General features: G+C 40.7%; 1 long non-coding RNA gene across 1 annotated transcript in view; it reads right to left on the bottom strand.

Annotated features, from left to right (window-relative positions):
- Positions 1 to 553: 553 nt before the first annotated feature.
- LOC143974271 (uncharacterized) overlaps positions 554 to 20,444 on the bottom strand; it is an 86,066-nt gene continuing 66,175 nt past the window's right edge. The window contains exon 4 of the long non-coding RNA XR_013272192.1: positions 554 to 1,003. This is a non-coding gene — a long non-coding RNA (uncharacterized LOC143974271). The remainder of the gene's footprint in view (positions 1,004 to 20,444) is intronic.

Genomic DNA, 20,444 nt, shown 5'->3' with positions numbered 1-20,444 from the left:
ACAGCATGTCAACAGTAACTAAGCTGTCATGAATGTTAAGCCATTCATGACAGTTAAAACTATTGCTTATAACAGTGAACTTTACTGTAATAAGTCATAACAGTGTAAAACCGTGTAAAAAAGCAATCCCTGATAACCCCCCTCTATGGTGTAACTGGTGACACTGAGTTACTCTGACAAGTTGTAAAAAATAAAGTGGTAGAAAAAGAAGAAGTTATTTAATTTTTTTATTTTATTTTACATACTGTCATTAGTCAGTATCCCTGATCTCCGCCACACCCGTCATATGATGACATTGTACTGCACTGGTGACAGTATGTAAAATATAAACCCTGCAAATTTTATTTAATTTCTTCATTTTCCAAATAATCCACATCCACCATTTTTGTTTATATCATAAAAAAACCCAGTGGTGATCAAATGGCCCCAAAAGAAAGCTCTATTTGCGTGAAAACAAATTATACAGATTTCATTTGCGTACAGTGTTGCAAGTGGTTAAAGAGATTTCAGGAGGGTGATTCAAATCATCAGTATGTATCCCAAAAGAACATGCTAGTTTTAAATAAACAGTTTATTTGTTATTTTACTTTGAATAATACTTGAACTTCAGAAAGATACCAAAAAATTAACTCAGCGTTTTGCTCAATAGGCCTTTGTTTTCATTGCTTTATTTAATGATATAATCATATCTAGCAGACATAACCCAAACATCATCTTCTGAAGCAAAAATATACCTGCCCACAGTTCTGTTTGGCCCGAGCAGTGTAGTTTTTGGATATTTCAAAGGGATAGTAGCCTATAATTTTATAGGCAAATGCTGTGAGCCAGGTTTATACTCTGTCACAATTTTTTTACACCTTTGCTACTTGTAATGATCGATGACCAAAGGCGCCACATTGCATATCTTGCTCATTAAGTCTTCTATGCTTATTCCTTCTTATCTGCCGTCAACAGTATTGTTGTTCATCAATTTCTCTTCAGCTTCGGCTTTGATATTTTCATCCTGTTGGAAACAAAGTTTTGTGGTGAGTAGTATCATGCTGATGTTGTTACAAATATTAACTATACACTTACTATATGTTTTTTAGTTGCCTTACTGTCATGTTCATGTTTTTCCTTTTCGTACAGTGAGGACCTGACCTCAAACAAGCATGCAGATGGGGACTTATAACGTTTCCTGAATTTTCTAATCTGCAGATTAGTGACTCTCCTGCCCCTCCTTCTCCTGATGCCTGTCATGGAGGTCCTGGGAACCCAGGAGGAACAGGTAAGCCCTGGACACATGGAGGAGTTGGGTTGTAACTTCCCAGCAGTGTAGAAGTTATTGGGTAGCTTAACCCTACCCTTTGTGTGCTCCTTGAGGGTAGGAACTGATGTGAGTGTGCAATGTACAGGGATAGGGACAATTGTAGACACTCAATCAGGTTGAACTGGATGGACTGGTGTCTTTATTCAACCTTACTAACTATTTAACTATGTAACACCTATCCGAATCACTTTTTGCTAGAAAGCCAGCAGCTGGGAGCAAAATGGTAAACCAACTCCTGGCTGCTATAGCTGCTAGAAGTCTGTTTAAATGGCAGTATTGTGGCACTGTAATAGGTCAGCAGCAGCAAAATCAAAACTTGTTTTGTACTTTTGGATAGACTTGGAAAGAGCAAGTACTTCTGTTAATACTGGTGTTTGTGACCCTTTTAGGGAGATTTTTTCTCACTTCCTGTCTCTGTGACAACAGGACAAGAAAATAATGGGCAAAAAAAACACAGACAGTATCCCCACTAAAGAGATGTTCCATAATTTTCTGTCCCATCAAGAAGTGAGGGAAATTCTAAGGGGTCACAGACAGTCATAAAAACTTGACAGAGATTCTATATCTTCTGCACTCTGTTCAAAAATATATATATAAAAAAAACTTGTTTGGATTGGTCACTAAATATTTTATCCTCGAAAAAAAAAAATCCATATACATTTATTACCTAATGGCCCTGTAATCTATTTTTTATGAAATAGTTACTTTCTGTGTTTTTCTGCCTCCTCCTTGTAGACCCCCCCCCCCCCCCCATTTCCACTTGTTTTGAACAACCAGTGCGTGTTAGTTGTGGTCATGTGCACTGGACATTACACACTACAAATGCCATAGTCCATCCCATAGCCCTTCTCGGTAGTACACAAAAGTAGGAACATGGAGAACGCAACCACCATCTAACAGGAAGTTGGATCACAGCAGGAGATTGGAGATTTAGAGGCTGAAAACAATAGACGGTTACTTTTTTGAGTTGAGGATACATACTTGAATAGAATTCATAGTTTAATGTCACTACCTGACCAGTTATGAAGAACATCTTATTTTGATTGATTTCCAGCAAAGGGCTGTAATGAATATATAAATACAGTATCTTAAAATCATTCGTGAAATATTAAATAAAATGGTAAAACCGCAGCACCCATATACTGCATAATAATGCATGCATTGTTTCAATAATCTGGCATAATAAAATCTGTGTAAAATTCTAGTTTGGTTTTAATGATGGTTGTTGTGCAAGCTTTGGCAATACATTCATGCACAGTTGGCTCCTGCAGATTTAACGTCATGCACTCACATGCAGGCAGATTGTAGCAGCATTAATACGTGTTCTGTTTAATATATACTGCTAAGTACTCTCTTAATTTAATAAATTAATAATTTAAATATTTTGTTATTGCATAACATAAGAACTGTCAGTATTCAAACATAACCAGGTTTGAATTTAAAAAAAAATGCAAAAAAAAAGTTATTACATTATTTTATAAGTAAAGTAAAATGACAGCACAGGTCAGTTGAGTTGCCAATGTGTATTCATTTGGTAACTCCCTTATTTTATTCATTATAACATTCCTATACATACAACAGTTATGCGGCAAGGGAATATGCACTTGAAATATGCTTTTATAATTATGGGGCCTTCCCAAGTAAGGTATGCATGTGTGCATAGAAGAGCCAGGGTTCTGTGAAATTTGGCATCACCAGTATCCCTGTTACATGTAAAATATCTCCTAATATATGATTTGATTAGATTGTGAGCTATCATAGCTGTAAACAGGCATCAGTGTATGATCGATTCTGCAGTGGATTGAATTCTTGATTGAGCAATCCAAAGTTACATAGTAGGTGAGGTTGAAAAAAGTCCATCAAGTCCAACCTATGTGTGTGATTATATGTCAGTATAACCCTGTATATCCCTGTATGTTGTGGACGTTCTAATATCTAATAGTTTCTTGAAACTATTGATGCCCCTCGCTGAGACCACTGTCTGTGGAAGGGAATTCTACATCCTTGCTGCTCTTACAGTAAAGAACCCTCTACATAGTTTAAGGTTAAACCTCTTTTCTTCTAATTTTAATAAGTGACCAACGAGTCTTGTTAAACTCCCTTCCGCAAAAAAGTTTTATCTCTATTGTGGGGTCACCAGTTCGGTATTTGTAAACTGAAATCATATCCCCTCTCAAGCATCTCTTCTCCAGAGAGAATAAGCTCAGTGCTTGCACCCTTTCCTCATAACTAAAATTCTCCAGACCCTTTATTAGCTTTGTTGCCCTTCTTTGTACTTGGTCCATTTCCAGTACATCCTTTCTGAGGACTGGTGCCCAGGACTGGACAGCATACTCTAGGTGCTGCCGGACGAGAGTCTTGTAGAGTGGAAGAATTATCATTTCATCTCTGGAATTAATCTCCTTTTTAATGCATGTCAATATTCTGTTTGCTTTGTTAGCAGCAGCTTGGCATTGCAGGCCATTGCTGAGCCTAGCATCTACTAGGACCCCCATGTCCTTTTCTATCCTAGATTCTCCCAGAGGTTCTCCCCTCAGTGTATAGATTGCATTCATATTTTTTCCACCCAAATGCATTATTTTACATTTTTCTACATAGAACCTACCACAATTGTTATGATCTCACTTACACAGATCACTGGTGAATTTGACCTACATATTTAAAAATGGTGAAAGGGGGCTAACCACGGTACTCTGATTTCTCAATTATTGTTCTATGAGCCCATTTGCCACTGTACACCTCTTTTCCTAAACTCATCACAATTCTCTATTTGCAAATGAATGACCCCCAATAGCCAATAGTCCTAATAGCCGCACTTGCATTTCCAAGTGGGACAGAGACCTTAGAAGTACCAGAGACAAGGAAGACTGGTCACAGATCTGGTCCACTGTGACTACCTATTCCATCAATACACTCACAGTTTAATCAGCTTTCAAAACAGTCTCGAAGTGGTACTACATAGTCCTTTCCCATTTGGCACATCTCCACCCATCCTCTCCTGACACCTGTTTTCAAAGCTGCTCTGTTCCTGGATATGCCATCCACACATGGCAGACATGTCCTATGCTCTCTAGATTTTGTTCTTAAACTTTTACAATCCTATCTAGCTTGTCCTTCTCCTAGAGACTGATGGCATGTCTGCTACACTTGAAGCCCCTGGACCTCACAAGCTATCAATTTAAATTGGCAACGTATGTAATAATGGTGGAAAAACAAACTATAACAAGAGCATGGAAACAACAATTTGTCCCCTTTACAGTCCACTATATTTTATCAATAGAAAGCTTACCAACATATTCCTGATAAGCAATGATTCCAAGAGCATTGGCGCGTTTACCTGGCAGTCTTCATTTAACATCGGGTGGAACCCTTCTTACCGTTTTTCCAGTGGTGGGAGTTCCTGTTTGGGGTTATTCCCTCAAGAGTGCCTGTTTGATCCATATACTATACAGTACATGTCTCCATCGAATCTGGTAAGAGGGAACACTCTACCATTTTGACTGTATTTTTAAGATTCATTCTGGATTATCCAAGAAAGACCTTTTCACTTTATTCTGAACTCTAATGGACTTTCCATAGATATTTATTATTCACTTTGGACTTTTATGTTTTGGTTTTGTTCACATTCAATTTTACACTGCCTGTTTTACCTTATCAGGTTGATACGTTATTCACTTGCATACCTAGCACCACACTTTTGTCTTTTATACTCTTAGACATGCATAAGAAATTCCTAAAAATGTGGACCCCATTGTTTCAATACGCCCACCCTTCTATGCCTGTAGCCAGTTATATACACTGCTATAGACATTAAGGCCCCTGGATTCTGGCTGGGGTGTCTCTGATATTCTTTCCTCTTCTCTTTTTTCCTTTCTCTTTCTTCACTTTTTTTTCACCCCCATTCTCTTCAGCTATCTTGCTGTGGAGACCCTTATTTAAATACTTCCCTGCTTTCTGTAAGATGGACCCAGCTTCCGCATCAAACCTATGAGCGTCCCTTGCTTTGTTATTGACACTCAGTCCATGTTTTTCCATACACTACTATAAACATTTATTGTTTTGCTAACAGGTATTTTGGTGTAGATATTGTTCTGCCCTTTAATTAAGCCGGCCAGTTCAGCAGGGACCAGACCAAAATACGAACCATATATATGCAGGATCGATCAACTTGGGTACAACCAGCCTGTTGCATTGTACATGCAATTATTGCTAGTGGCTCCCTTGCCGCTAGAACACAATGGCTCCATAGGAGGGATTCCCCCACCAACACTGACTTTGTTGATGGGAGGATCAAGCAATTTTCTTTTTTCAACCATGAGTTGCAGAAAAGAAAATCCCTCCATCTATGGCCGGATTTACTCTAATTTAATTTTATTTTTGATGGATATTGGATATTGTTTTGAAAATCAATGATATATTGATCTTGCAAATACATCTACATGAGGTTATGATCTATGACCTTTAAAATCTTTCATAATAGTTATTGAAAGAGAGTGGTGAAAAGGACTATTCAGATGACAACATTCTCGGTGCTGCCTCTCCTCTACACTTTTTGAGTGTTTTATATGAATTGCAACGCTATTGCTACAGTATGACAGGGCACCGATAAGAGCTATATTGTAAATATCACACTTTTATTATTTATGAGAAATCTATTGTCAATACACTGCTGTGAATGAGTCTTGTGATCTTCCGTAGTATGAATATGAACAACAACCATCTTGTTTTTAATTAGGACTACATTTGTATAACTGAATCAGACTGCATCAAAGTTTATTTAAGGCAGGCCATACATGGTGCAAAAGAAATTTGCACAATTCCCCCCGTCAACACAGACAGTGCTGACAGGGGAATCCCTCCTGCCGAGCAATTGTCTGCTCCTGTGAAAGTGATTATCGCTAGCAGCTATAGCAGGCGCTCACGATAATCAGAAGACTGGTTGTACTCAAGTCGATCAACTTGGTACATTCAGCCTGCCCATTAACAGTTCAAATCTGTCTAAACCGGCTGAGATTCAAACCGTGTATGGCTCGCCTAAGTCTATCTGTCTGTTATGAAAATCCAGCACTTGTACCATTATCTTCTTCCACTAGATAGCACTATAACCTGCTTTACTGAATTTGCAGTTATACAGCTTAAAGTATACTTCCATTGTTCCATATTTATTCCATAGTTTATTCCATCTTTATACCATAGTGATTTCATACCAAGGTATTTTAACTACTAATGTATAATGAGTATATACATCTGCACAGTCATTATCAGCTATAAGATTCCTTAATAGCTCAAGACTGCAAAATCAGCCGTAATGCTGTATAATTCCCTTATGCTGTAAACACATATATGGAGAGTACAATACTGCGCATGAACAGGACTGCAAAACGAACGTCATGGCTCTGCCTCTGCCTCTGCAGGAGACATGGACCTCATCAGTGAATGGTGAGGGGTTTCAACTACGACACAGGACAAGCTTTAACAGAGAGAATACCGCTGAACATACTGTGAGGGAATTTCCTTAGGAGCCAGTTGAAATGTGAGCTGTTGGTGACACTGTCAGCACCCTCCTTCCCAACATCTTTCAATCTGAAAGAACTGGGTAGAAAATTATCAGCAGAACAGCAGCCACATCCAATCAGATGCAGCCGCTGTTCAAGTATTCTGACAGCCATGAGTGCCAGATAGTAGAATAACATATGCCATCCATGTTGTGAAATATCAGGGGCATTTGAAAGAACACTATTTTCCACGGACAAACATTCTGAGATCTGGGACTGAAAGAAATCACAAAAAAAGCTTTTTAATAGCTCACAGGTTGTAGGAACAGAAATTAATATACCTGTCTTGATGATACATAGAAAAATTCAAACTATGTATACTGCCTGATATATTATTATTTTCAGACCTTTTACACTATTAGCTAGGAAAGGAGAAAACGAAATACATTTTTACTGTACCCCATGTGATCCAGTGGTCTTCAACTACAGACATACTAAAGGAGGATGTATTGACTGTAGACAAACCTGTGAAGGTTTCTTCACAGTAAGAGCTGTGGAAATGTGGAATAGACTCCCTGCAGAGGTGGTTCTGGCCAGCTCAGTGGATTGCTTTAAGAAAGGCCTGGATTATTTCCTAAGTGTACATAATATAACTGGGTACTAACATTTATATGGAAAGTTGATCCGGGGAAAATCCGATTGCCTCTCGGGGGATCAGGAAGGAATTTTTTCCCCTGCTTTAGCAAATTGGATCATGCTCTGCTGGGGTTTTTTGCCTTCCTCTGGATCAACTGTGGGTATATGGGCTTATATGATATTTATTTTATATATATATATATATATATATATATATATATATATATTTTTTTTTTTTTTTTTGTGGTTGAACTGGATGGACTTGTGTCTTTTTTCAACCTGACTAACTATGTAACTATATGTAATGTTGAAAGCTGGAAACCTCCTGCTCAAGACAGTCATAGACTGAGAAAAAGATGTATGAAATGATTAGAGAACACTGCCATCTTGCAAATTAATGCCCTGCTCCCACTACTTGGGTCTTCAAAGAACCACCAATACCAAAGAGCTGCACATTGAGTACCAGGATGCTATAAATTCATTATATTCTCAATTTATTTGTGAACTGATCATTTCTGACAAGCATTGATAAAAAAATACACGATATAAATATGCTTAATTTATCCTTATCTAGTATAAATTACACTGCCTCCCTTTTAGACAAGCCTAGGTTTGATTTTTTTAACCACTTGGGTACCGCGCTATTGCCGAATGACGGCATTAGCGCGGACCTAGATTTCCGGGACTACGTCTATTGACGTCGTCCCAGTTACGAGCGGCCTGCGCGCCCCCCGAGGGGCGCGCGCGGCGCGCTCTGTGATCGGCGAGTCCGTGAGACTCGCCTGATCACCGATCCGTGTAAGGGGTCGATCCCGACCCCTTTTCACGTGATCAGCTGTCAGCCAATGACAGCTGATCATGTGATAGAACGGAGCCGGTAATCGGCTATTATTCCTCCTCGCGCTGACAGCGCGAGGAGAAAAAAAAAAAGCCGATCACCGGCGGCCGTGATCGGGACATCAGTCCCGATCACGGCCAGCAATGCAAGGCACCACATGCCACCTGCCAGTGCCCACCTGCCTCCCGCAGTGCCATCCTGAAGTATAACTAAAAGTAAGTGCCCCCCGTCTGTGCCCATAGTGCCCACAGTGCCACCCACAGTGCCACCCACAGTGCCACCCCACAGTGCCACCCACAGTGCCACCCAATCTGCCTCAAAGGTGCTGCACCCCAGTGCCGCCCATCAGTGCCCAGCAGTGCCGCCCATCAGTGCCCAGCAGTGCCGCCCATCAGTGCCCAGCAGTGCCACCTATCAGAGCCACCTATCAGTGCCACCTATCAGTGCCCATCAGTCCCATCTATCTGTGGTACCTATCAGTGCCCATCCGTGCCACCCATCCGTGCCACTTATCCGTGCCACCCATCCGTGCCATCTTATCTGTGCCCATCTTTGCCCATCAGTGCCGCCTTATCTGTGCCCATTGGTGCCGCCTTATCTGTGCCTATTAGTGCCGCCTTAACTATGCCTATCAGTGCCCACCAGTGCAGCCTATCAGTGCCCACCAATGCAGCCCATCAGTGCCCACCAATGCAGCCCATCAGTGTCCACCAATGCAGCCTATCAGTGCCGCCTTATCAGCGCACTTCAATGAAGGAGAAAAATGACCCATTTGCAAAATTTTATAACAAACTATTAAAACATGATTTTTTTTTTTTGCATCTTTTTTTGTTTGTTTAGCAAAAAATAAAACTCCGAGCTGTAACTAAATACCACCAAAAGAAAGCTCTATTTGTGGGAAAAAAATGATAAAAATTTCATTTGGGTACAGTGTTGTATGCCCGCGCAATTGTCATTCAAAGTGCATCAGCGCTGAAAGCTGAAAATTGGTCTGGGACTGAGGGGGGTTTAAGTGCCCAGTAAGCAAGTGGTTAAAGAAGTAGATACTTAACATTCTTTGCTACTTTTCAATTCAAAATTTTACAGAAGCCAGTTGAACAGGAGATTAAAGGTATTGTAAAGTCAGAAGGTTTTTTATCTTAATGCATTCTATGTATTAAAGAGGGATTCCACCAAAAAAAAAATATTAAAAGCCAGCAGCTATAAATACTACAGCTGCTGACATTTAATAAATGGACACTCACCTGTCCCGGGTTCCAGCGATGCCGGCAGCCGAGGCCGATCGATCGCTCGGCCCTCGGCTGCTGCCGCCACCATTCTAGGTGAGGGAATCAGGAAGTGAAGCGAATCGGCTTCACTTCCTGGTTCCCTACTGCGCATGCGCGAGTCGTGCAGCGCAATAGGAATTCTCTGCGCTGTCTCTGAGACCCGTGTGTGTCCCAGCAGAGAGCGCGGCAGGACAGGAAATGGCGTAGACTCCCACGGGAGTCTATGCCCGGAAGTGGGTGTAAATACCTGTCTTTGACAGGTATCTCCACCCCCCCTCCCCCCTGAAAGGTGCCAATTGTGACACCGGAGGGGGGGAGGGTTCCGATTAGTGGAGGTTCCACTTTAGGGTGGAACCCCGCTTTAAGATAAAAAGCGTTCTGTGTGCAGCAGCCGACCCCTCAGCCCCTCTAATACCTACCTGAGGTCTCTCTCTGTCCAGCAATGTCCACAAGTGTCTCAGCTGTCCTAGATTCTCCCACCTGATTGGCTGAGACACAGCAGCGGCACCATTGGCTTCTGCTGCTGTCAATCAGCTAGCCAATCAGGGGAGAGAGGGGCAGGGCTTCGTGTCTGAATGGACACGGGGAGCTGTGACTCAGGTCAGGTGCCCCCATAGCAAGCTGCTTGCTATGGGCACACTCAACAGGAGGGAGGGGCCAGGATCTCAGGAGAGAGACCTGAGAAGAGGAGGATCTGGGCTGCTCTGTACAAATCCACTGCAACAGAGCAGGTAAGTATGACATGTCTGTTACTTTAATAGGAAGAAAAACAAGAGTTTACAATCACTTTAAGGGAAGCATTCTATTAGGCACATCTGTTTTGATGACTTTAAAAGGTACAAGTTTAAAATAAAATTTTCAGTGATTTTCAAAGGCTAAAGGTGCGATTTTAAAATCATTTTGTGATGATTTCCTTCAACCTCCAGGCATAGGATTCTCATCATCCTGGCGAGGCTAATCAAGATTGCCAAAGATCATAAACCTGGAAGATGCTGGCAAGTAGATGTTGGAGCTAACGACGGAGCTTGCAGACATTGCATCACTGGAGTGAGGGGGAGTATATCTCTGATTTATGTAGCCTATGAGTTCAATATCTGGATAAAAAGAATTTACAGAATTTACTTTTTTGTTTCTGTGTTGATGTAGCATTCTCCCTTGTGTACTGATCTGATAATTCATGTTCTTGGAAATATAGCATATAATGTTCATTTTTTTAAATCCCTTTGGGCTTTTGCACTAACAATAGGCAGCATACACAATTACTCAATGGGGGAGAAAATAGACTGGAATATATGTATAAGGTCCATCTGACTTGTACAGCTCGGCCTAAGGGAGCTGCTAAGTTATCTGGTAACAATAAGATCAAGTTTACTACTGTAAAATCAACGATGAGAACACAACAGAAAAAAACAGCCTACCATAGTCAATTTTTAAATAGTAATGGAAACCACAATTAGAAAAAAATGAATAGGAATCAAAGTTATTGCAATGCCTGCACTTAAGTGTGCAGGAAAGGGTTACAGTGAATCAGCTGAACTGAATAAGTGTCATCAACCTTGTAGAAAGGGAAATGCCTGGTAATACACCATGTAGGTATAATCAACAGGAAGGATTTAACTGAAAGTATCATCTGTCAAGATGATAGTGAGTAGTTTATGTTCAGACTACTTAACCCAGGGTGGACTGGAAGGTACCCCAGAAAAAACTCAGATCCGAAATCTGAGGGCCACAAGCTAATAACCCAGCTTTGTCCACCAACAGGCACAACTCCAATCTTCTATCATCTTTCCAGATCATATTGGGAAATACTGTTGTCCATTTTGGGCTCAGATACACTCAAATTAATTGACATAATTAAGAATTTCAAAGTTTAACAAATCATGTACAGTATATCATAGCAGTCTATCTAGAATGTATGGATAGTTTACATTTCTCTTTATTACTATGGACCAATCTCTTTATAATATGGGAATGTTCATATGTGAACACTCCCGGAATTTATTTACATAACGTGCTATCCATGCTACCATGCTTGGAATGATTGAATATCTCCTGTGATCTTGTGGGACCCCCTACCCAGACAATGAAGATAGTGCATGCAAAACTGGTATTTGATGATTTTTAATAGAACAATTGGACCTATTTAACACTCATCTCAACTTTATATATGGAGGTTATATTCTTTGTCTTCTTGATACTTTTTGATCTGTTATAGATGCATATGGGAGCATGGATTTAAGGAGGAGGTATTCATACATGTTCAAGGTTCATGAGCACAATGTTTTATTCATCTTTTAATGTGTATACTAATAAAAATTTACACGTTTTAATATATTAGCAGTCAATTACTTTGTTTATACTTTAAAAGTCGCACAATGCTCCTTTTGATACAATAACAATAACCTAAGAATGGTTCTAACTCTTCTAAATTTTACAGAAATATAATGGATTTTATTGTAGTCAGGTTCCCCAATAGAAAGATTTTGCACAATTTCTTGCAACACATGCAAGCTAGGAGATTCTTCTCAATAGAGACATAGGGGTTGATTTACTAAATGCAAATAGGCTACTCGCTTTGCAAGGAAATTGTCCTTTTATTTAGTGAATGTGGTAAAAATTCATTACTAGTTGACTCCCATTATGCTCTGCCTGGAGCGTGCACTGGATTTCCTGCTCACATTACACACTATAGAGTGCAGACTGAAGTGCCAGTAGCCTGCATATGCTAATAAAGATAAGTGCCCCATTATCATGGGAATAAGTGTTCCCTCCTCTTTTGTTTTTCTCAACTCAAAATTTTGGAATTTCCCTTGCTTTCAGTCCTGCTGACAATGGTCACCTCATGACAAACAGTGTAAACACAGACAACATTTAAAACATATAAGGGTTTCTAGTCCCACCCCACTCTTTTCAAACTAAATAAGACATATTTATTTAAAGTGTATCTAAACCCAAAAGGAAAAAGATAATATATTACAGCTTACCAATCCTTGAAGTGCTTAAAACCACTGCCACCCCCCTCCTCCTACCTATGCTGTAAAGTGCTAGAAAAAAAAGGTCTGTGTAAATACCCTTTTTCAGTCTGGTTTGATCTGGTCACGTGATGCAGAAGTTCCAGCTCCCCTGTATCATGGAACGCTGCTGTAGGGGAGAGGGGTGAGCATCAACAACGGATGGACAAAGGAAGCAGCTGACGTCATGGCTCATGGAATTCAACCCTGTTGCTGAGTGCTCCATGACACAAGAGAGCCAAAGCTTTTGCATCATGTTTTTGGACAGAAGCAGATTGAAAAAGGGTATTTAGATTTCTCTTTTTTACCAGCACTATACAGCATAGGTACAAGGAGGTTTTAGCATACTCATATGCAGGCTTTACCGCAATATGTATATATGCATTGTAGTTTGCAAATGGTTTATCTGGATTATGGCTGAAGATACTAGCCTTAACCCCATATTTTGTTTTTCAGCTGGTGGCTGGCTTGCTCTTAAAAGCATTCTGAGCGGCTCATTTGCCATTGGAATGCTTTCAGAAGCGGCAGGAGGGGATGTCTCTCCCCCGCTCTTGCTGCTAGCAGGTGTCTCACGGGCTTACTGTTTCTGCAAGTTCCCCCAAGAAATGATCCAATGGTGCAGGTCACACAGGCGATCAAAGAGTAGATCTGCTTTGATGGCCTCTATGGCCTTGGCGGGCTCATGCCGTCACTTTGGGTCCAGGGTGGAAGTAAACAATTTTTTTTTAAAGGAAAAGATCAAAAAAATGTTTTTTTGTATCTTGTGCCTTTAAAGGTAAAGAAGAGATTTTGGGTCTTTATGACCCCAGATCTCTTCATAAAGAGGACCTGTCATCCTTATTTGTATTACAAGGGATGTTTACATTCCTTGTAAAATAAATAAAAGTGATAAACAAACAAAAAAAAAAAATCAAAGGGACAGTGTAAAAACAAAGTAAATAAGAAAAAAATTAACATTTGCAATTTTAAGGAGTAACATATTAGGTATCTACTCTGCATAACATCAGCCATCATATTATGCAAGAAAATGGGGTGCATGAACATATATATACTGGCAGGATCTCCAGGTCAAAGTAAAAAAGGGTCAAAAAGCATCAAAAAATAAAATGAATGCAGACAACACATTTAAGGATTGTTGCATTACATTCTTTTGTAATGTTTGAATTTAGATACATTTTTTGTACATACTATAACGTTTAATGGTTTCCCCACACATCTATAAGTTCCTCTTGCCTATAGCTAGGTTGTATATAAAAAAGTTCTATATATCTCTTGATACTCATCACCCTAATATGTAATGTGTGCGGTTGTATTGGGGCCAAAAGGACAAGACTGTCCATCAGAGCTGCCTTTAGTGGAGTACAATGGAATCTACATTCAGTAAAAGACCACTGAGTGCTTGAGAGGCTGGTGGTACCGTTTTCTTCCATTACTAATGATACAGAACCAAATCTTGATGCCAGCTATGTAGGTTACATATGTAACAGTAAAAACAAGTCTGGAAATGCAAAACAATTGCATAAAACACCAGGTAAATCAAAGGTTATATGGCTGTCCCTTCCACCACAGGCCCTTTCTAATGACTTTAATAAAATCTGAACGATTAATTGAACATATTCTACAATGAAAACATCACAGGATTCAAAAAGAAACTGACCTAATTGTGTCTACAGCATTTTTGTAAGTAAATGACTGTTGTAGTGCTAAAAAGGGCCATCACTGGAATTTTACTCAAAGCAAAGCTAAACCTTCCTCCAAAAGAGATGCAGTTGGCATTAAGCAGAGCAGGACGGAATGTGTTCTCATATACAGCTCATCTGATATATCACATGCATATGCCTTCCATCTTGCCATATCTTTATAATATTTCATAGTCATAATAGCAAGGAGAACACTGTATGATAATGTTGCATGCATCAATAGAGGACGTGTCTGCGAAAAATGCTCCAACAATGGATTTCTGACTATACATCTCCGCTAATGTGATATATAAACACACAATGGCAGTGTGTTCATGTTTTATGCAGCTTTTACTCTGTATTATTCAGGGTTGGATAGTTTCTAGGTCAGTTGGGGGCTGTGGGCATTGAAGGGTCTTTAGTTCTACAGAGTATAAATCTTTTGCTTCTACCCCAGGGGAGGAGGATGGGGGGGAGGGGGGGCACGCCACTTTATGTCATGCTGGAAATTTACTGGGTTACGCACAGACAAGCTAAGATGTTCACTGGCCCTTTCTTTTGCAGAATAAGTCAGATGTTTCATCCCTGCAGATTTTTAAAGGGGAGAATGAAATGACAATCTTTACAATCATTAAGTGGAAAATCATATATGTCAATTTAAGTCTAAACATCCTAAAACATACATTGAAATATATATATATATATATTGGTGACTTTGGAATGGCGTGCTTTCTTGTGAAAGGTTGGAAAGGGCAAGGTTTGGAATACCAGTTGCTGCCCAACCACATCATACACAGTGCTTAGCATGGTTGCCTAGGAAATAATGTTAATTGGTGAGTATTTTGGCATGGACACCTATTTAGACAAGCTTTAGAATGTAAATGTTAACATAAAAATTCAAAGCTATTTTTAAGACCTGTCAGGATTTACTTTGGCTGTCTGTGTCTCATGGGGGAGAATTAACTTCAACTTCTGTATATAGACACAAGTAAGTGTGTGTGCACCAAGTATTTTAGCTTTATTTCTTACCTCACTTTCAGTCCCGTGACAATAGGGAGGAAGAGAGGAAAATAGAGAGTGAACTGGGGACACAAAATGCAAAAAAAAAATAAATAAAAATAAATAAAACAAAGGCTGACATAAGTTCTAGCCCTTCCTCACTCTACAAGAAATATGGTAGTGACTCAATTGATGTCAATTAAAACACATGCCCAGGAAGATTCACCAGCTGCTGCGTTATAAATGTGTTCCTTTTCTTTATATTATTCGCATAGCAAAGTTTTTTTCGCCCCTTGCTTAGATCAAACAAAAAAGTTCTTGTACACAAAAATACTAGGCCTTCGCAACCTAGAATTTCACTGTAGAAAACAGTTTTGAGTCTGTGCTATTCTATTGCATCAAGGTAGCATCTTTTCTTGACAGCATGGAGCAGCTCCTGGTCCTTCCCCATCCTCAGTGCTGCACCCGGGCAGGGACATCCTGAAAATTGGAAAGGAAGGACAAATCCTGGTGGAGCCCCATTTATCCTCACATCCCCAGTATTTTTTCCTGAAGCAGGAGGACTGGTAGATGGGGACACTGAGTCAGATGTGCTGCTGGTGGGACAGCACACCTCCAGCCGAGAGGAGCCAAGAGCAGCTGGGGGTGATCACCACCCTCGGGAGCCAAGCCAGGTGGTGGGCAATAAGTGAGATTACACTGAGTGGCCAGAAGAGGGATAGAGAGAGCGGAGGGATGACCTCCCTTACTGGTCTCATGATCCTGCACCCCTCCCTAAGGTACAACTTATGAAGGAGAATTTGTTTTATCTCTGTGTATCACCTGAGGCCAGTCACTTCACTGGGTATAAGTAAAGTTTTACAACCAAAAGTAGGAACCAACCTAATAAGTTTGCTAATGCACTGTGTATCAATAACAATTGCCCTTTTTTAAATAAAATACTGTGATCACCTTATTTCATGCTTTATTGAATTTCATGGTTGGATTTTTTTATTCTTTAACTCTAGTAACTAAATAATTCCTACTCTTTTAGTATATTAGCACCATCTGTGTTTATAATAGACAGGATAAACATTGATTGTTCAAGTTCAAGTTATTTTAGTATTGGATATAATGAGATAAAGTTAAAATTTATTTTAGGCTTTCATTTCTATCTGTAACTCCTTTTGAGAGATATTTCCTCACTTTCCTGTCCCTGTGGCGCTCTTACAAAAAGTGGGGTGTCATTGTCACTGGGACAGGAAAGCATAGACAGCAGAAACATTTTCAGAAGTTCTAACTCATCCTCGTTCTACTAAAAATGTGCGTCATGATATTTATTTATTGATTTATTTATTTTGTATTACTTATTATTACATTGCCTTCACATTTTGTTGGATAAAGCTTCATACATATGATCAGATTTTCAGACGACCGTTCGTCCGTTTTTTATTGCATGCTAGTCTAATGCCAAAAGTGAAGAGGCTACTCACCATACGAAAATTCTCGTACGACAGAATACAACTTTAGAAGTCACGTCATGTGTTGAATAGTTTTGTATGTATTCTTTTGTTTCTGAGCATGCGTAGTCTTGCTCTTGCAATTTTTTTGGGACGAAAATCGTACTAATCAAATGAAAATACAGCTTTTGTCAGACTAAAAATCGTAATTGGATGTTGAAAGCACAATACTAACGATTTGAAAATCAGCAGATCGTTAGTTGAATGAAATTTTACTTCCAATTTTCGTATTGTTTGTACGGGCCTTAAGCCTATATAGTAAGTACTCAAGGAGTTAGATTCTAGTGTCAGTGAATGTACAATGCTCTTGTATCAGTGTGTGAATAATGCTATAATGCCTGAAGGAAGCAGCATAACCAGTGTTCCAGAATTACGCCATTCTGTGTCTCTTGATGTATAATTAAGAAAAAAGCATTTGTATTTTGATTTCAAAATTAACTATATTCACTAACTACATCTATGTATTACAACACAAATTATCTTATCAAACACCTCCTTGCATCCGTTTCTAGAAATAGAGCATAACCTCTACGTTCCAGTAGTACCCACTGCCAATATTAACTACATTCGCAACCACGGTATAACCAAATGACATAACCAAATATGATGTTCTCCTGTGCTTGATCGTAATCTGTGGTCGGCATGAAGAGCCAATCACGGCGGCTCTTTACCACATAATCAGCTGTGTCCAATCACAGCTGATCATGGATGTAAACAGGATCACATCAGACACTTTTGACACTATTTTGGGACCATTGTCATTTGTACAGCGATCAGTTTAAAAAAATGCACTGATTACTGTGTAAATGACACTGGCAGGGAAGGGGTTAGACACTAGGGGGCGATCAAGGGGTTAAGTGTGTCCTAGGGAGTGATTCCGCTGTAGGGGGATGGGCTACAACTCCCATGACAGCGATCACTGCTCCCGATGACAGGGAGCAGTGATCTCTGTCATGTCACAAGGCAGAAAGGGGGAAATGCCTTGTTTACACGCTAGTCCCGCCAATTAAAGGGGACATACCATACAGGTACACCCATTTGCCCACCACTGCCACTGTGTGACTTATATTGGCATGCAGTGGTTGGCAAGTGGTTAAGCCCTCACTGACATCTGCAGCTGCAGCCACTGTGGAGTAACTCATTCACACAGATCATAACAGAGAAAATAAGGCTGATTAACCAAAGGAGTTTTTTCTACACTTGATAAAAATTAACTTTAATTATCCAATTATGTGGAAAGCAAATTCCTGTTTACTTATTTTATCATCACATGGTTGGGTATTCAATGTGAACAGATATGTGTTTTTACATGACTGGATAACTGAATGTTCAAATGCCTTTTAGAAAATAGGCCTTATAGAAATCAGGTTGCAGTCCATTTCTAAAATTTACAGCACCTGCTGTTTACATTTAAAGGCTGGCAGTCCCTGCTACTTGATGATTAGTTGTGATTTCAGGGCCTCTGCTGTAAATTGTGAGGCTGAATTGCTCCACAGTTCCTGCAGCTAGTGAGCTTAGTGTAGGCTTATTTTAAAGCATGTGTACTGACTGTAAATACTTTAAAGTATATGTGAGCCCTAACAATGGTCAAATACCTGTTTGTCATGTCAAAAATTCAGGGTTATCCTGTATTCTTTTCACTCTGCCTGTGTTATCTCAAGGAACCTAATCATCTCTCCCAGTCCTTACACTGGACTACGGAACATTCCCTCTCTGTATTTCTGAGATGAGGAAACAAGAATTCTGTCGTTTATAAAAAAAATAACTCGGCAGGGCTGACATCATTTCTTGAGTGCATTTAAAGCAGATTATTGTGTATTTTTTTTACTTGAATGATGAATTTTTTTTTTGTTTTCACTTTAATGTCCATTCACTTTAACCACTACAGATCCGCGCTATTGCCAAATGACGGCATTAGCGCGGACCTACATTTCCGGGACTACGTCTATTGACGTGGTCCCGGTTACGAGCGGCCTGCGCGCCACCTGAGGGGCGCGCGCGGCGCGCTCTGTGATCGGCGAGTCCGTGAGACTCGCCTGATCACCGATCCGTGTAAGGGGTCGATCCCGACCCCTTATCACGTGATCAGCTGTCAGCCAATGACAGCTGATCATGTGATAGAACGGAGCCGGTAATCGGCTATTATTCCTCCTCGCGCTGACAGCGCGAGGAGAGAAAAAAAAAGCCGATCGCCGGCGGCCGTGATCGGGACATCAGTCCCGATCACGGCCATCAATACAAGGGACCACCTGCCACCTGCCTGTGCCCACCTGCCTCCCGCAGTGCCATCCTGAAATAAAATAAAAGCAAAAGTAAGTGCCCCCCGTCAGTGCCCCCCGTCAGTGCCCATAGTGCCCACAGTGCCACCCACAGTGCCACCCACAGTGCCACCCACAGTGCCACCCCACAGTGCCACCCACAGTGCCACCCAATCTGCCTCAAAGGTGCTGCACCCCAGTGCCGCCCATCAGTGCCCAGCAGTGCCGCCCATCTGTGCCCAGCAGTGCCGCCCATCAGTGCCCAGCAGTGCCACCTATCAGAGCCACCTATCAGTGCCACCTATCAGTGCCCATCAGTCCCATCTATCTGTGGTACCTATCAGTGCCCATCCGTGCCACCCATCCGTGCCACTTATCCGTGCCACCCATCCGTGCCATCTTATCTGTGCCCATCTTTGCCCATCAGTGCCGCCTTATCTGTGCCCATCGGTGCCGCCTTATCTGTGCCTATTAGTGCCGCCTTAACTATGCCTATCAGTGCCCACTGGTGCAGCCTATCAGTGCCCACCAATGCAGCCCATCAGTGCCCACCAATGCAGCCCATCAGTGCCCACCAATGCAGCCTATCAGTGCCGCCTAATCAGCGCACTTCAATGAAGGAGAAAAATGACCCGTTTGCAAAATTTTATAACAAACTATTAAAACATGATTTTTTTTTTTTTTTTTGCATCTTTTTTTGTTTGTTTAGCAAAAAATAAAACTCCGAGCTGTAACTAAATACCACCAAAAGAAAGCTCTATTTGTGGGAAAAAAATGATAAAAATTTCATTTGGGTACAGTGTTGTATGACCGCGTAATTGTCACTCAAAGTGCATCAGCGCTGAAAGCTGAAAATTGGTCTGGGACTGAGGGGGGTTTAAGTGCCCAGTAAGCAAGTGGTTAATGTCCATAGCCTGGTCCCAGGTTCTCTGTAAAGTAATAAAAATAAGCCAGAAGCATTGTAACAGGTGCCATATGGAGCCTGCTCAAGGCTCGTTCATGTTTCCTTGTCATCTCAGTCTAGCTCTTCAGAAACAGTCAGCTATTTCCTCTATGAGGCACATCAAGAAGCCACCATTCTCCTCTTACAGCTTTGAGTAACCCCCCCCCCCCATCATATATTTTCGGAAAACACAAGGCCTTTCGAATTTGTAGCATTTAAAGCAGTTCTACACACACTTTTCAATATTAATGCCATTGTTTTTAATATCCTTTAAATATGCCCAATGCTCATTTATTTTTAATTATTTTCCTCCTACCTTTAGTTATCTGCTGGGGTTTGTGGTCCTACTAATCTTTCCCTGCGGCTATGGGCGGGGTTTCTGCGGGTATCAGCATAATTTCTGCTGATCTCCGCACTGTCTCCTGGGATCTCGTGTAATTCATCCCAGGAGTCAGTGCACCTAGACGAAGTGAAATCTCACGTGAACGGGGGGGGTGGTAACTTACTAA

Source organism: Lithobates pipiens, unplaced genomic scaffold (genome assembly GCF_037356315.1).
Source record: "Lithobates pipiens isolate NorthernLeopardFrog02 unplaced genomic scaffold, aLitPip1_a1.2 Scaffold_13, whole genome shotgun sequence".
NCBI lineage: Eukaryota > Metazoa > Chordata > Amphibia > Anura > Ranidae > Lithobates > Lithobates pipiens.
This window is presented reverse-complemented; position numbering and strand designations above follow the sequence as displayed.